Below are 484 nucleotides of genomic sequence, written 5' to 3'. Positions count from 1 at the left end.
CTAATAAGACAACAGAAAAACTAGCCAGGTTTCATGGTGGGTGCGTATAGTTCCAGCTACTTGAGAGGCTGAGGCAGGAGGATCACTTGAACCCAGGGGTTTGAGGTTGCTGTGAGCTAGGCCAGTGGCACAGCACTCTAGCCTGGGGCAACAGAGTAAGAATCTGTTTCAAAAAAAAAAAAACTGGATGAAATAATTATTAAACTAAATAATACAAGAAAAACTTGGGGGTTTTAAAACCATCTTATTGGAAAACCAAGATAATATGTGATAGGACTGAGCTGTGTGCTTGGGTAGAAGAAGCAAACCAAGCAAATCCTGAAACGTTTCCTGAGAAAGTCATAAAATGGCTGTTCCGGAGGAAAAGTCCTTTTTCAGAAGTAGGTACGGTCACTCTGGTTGAGGGAACAGGTGTGCTGGCTCAGTAGGGCAGGTGGACCCTGCTAAGCAGGTATAATTTGTAAACTTCTAAATCATTCTCAGA

At 42.6% G+C, this 484-nt stretch overlaps 1 protein-coding gene across 1 annotated transcript in view; it reads left to right on the top strand.

The window, feature by feature from the left end:
• Positions 1–484, top strand: part of CD109 (CD109 molecule) — a 116,297-nt gene that overhangs the window by 105,855 nt on the left and 9,958 nt on the right. The gene's annotated exons all lie outside the window — the stretch shown is intronic.

The sequence above is a fragment of the Otolemur garnettii genome, unplaced genomic scaffold (assembly GCF_000181295.1).
Source record: "Otolemur garnettii isolate 467f Iridium unplaced genomic scaffold, OtoGar3 scaffold00107, whole genome shotgun sequence".
Taxonomy (NCBI): domain Eukaryota; kingdom Metazoa; phylum Chordata; class Mammalia; order Primates; family Galagidae; genus Otolemur; species Otolemur garnettii.
Note: the sequence above shows the minus strand (reverse complement) of the source record. Positions and strands in the feature narration are given on the sequence as shown.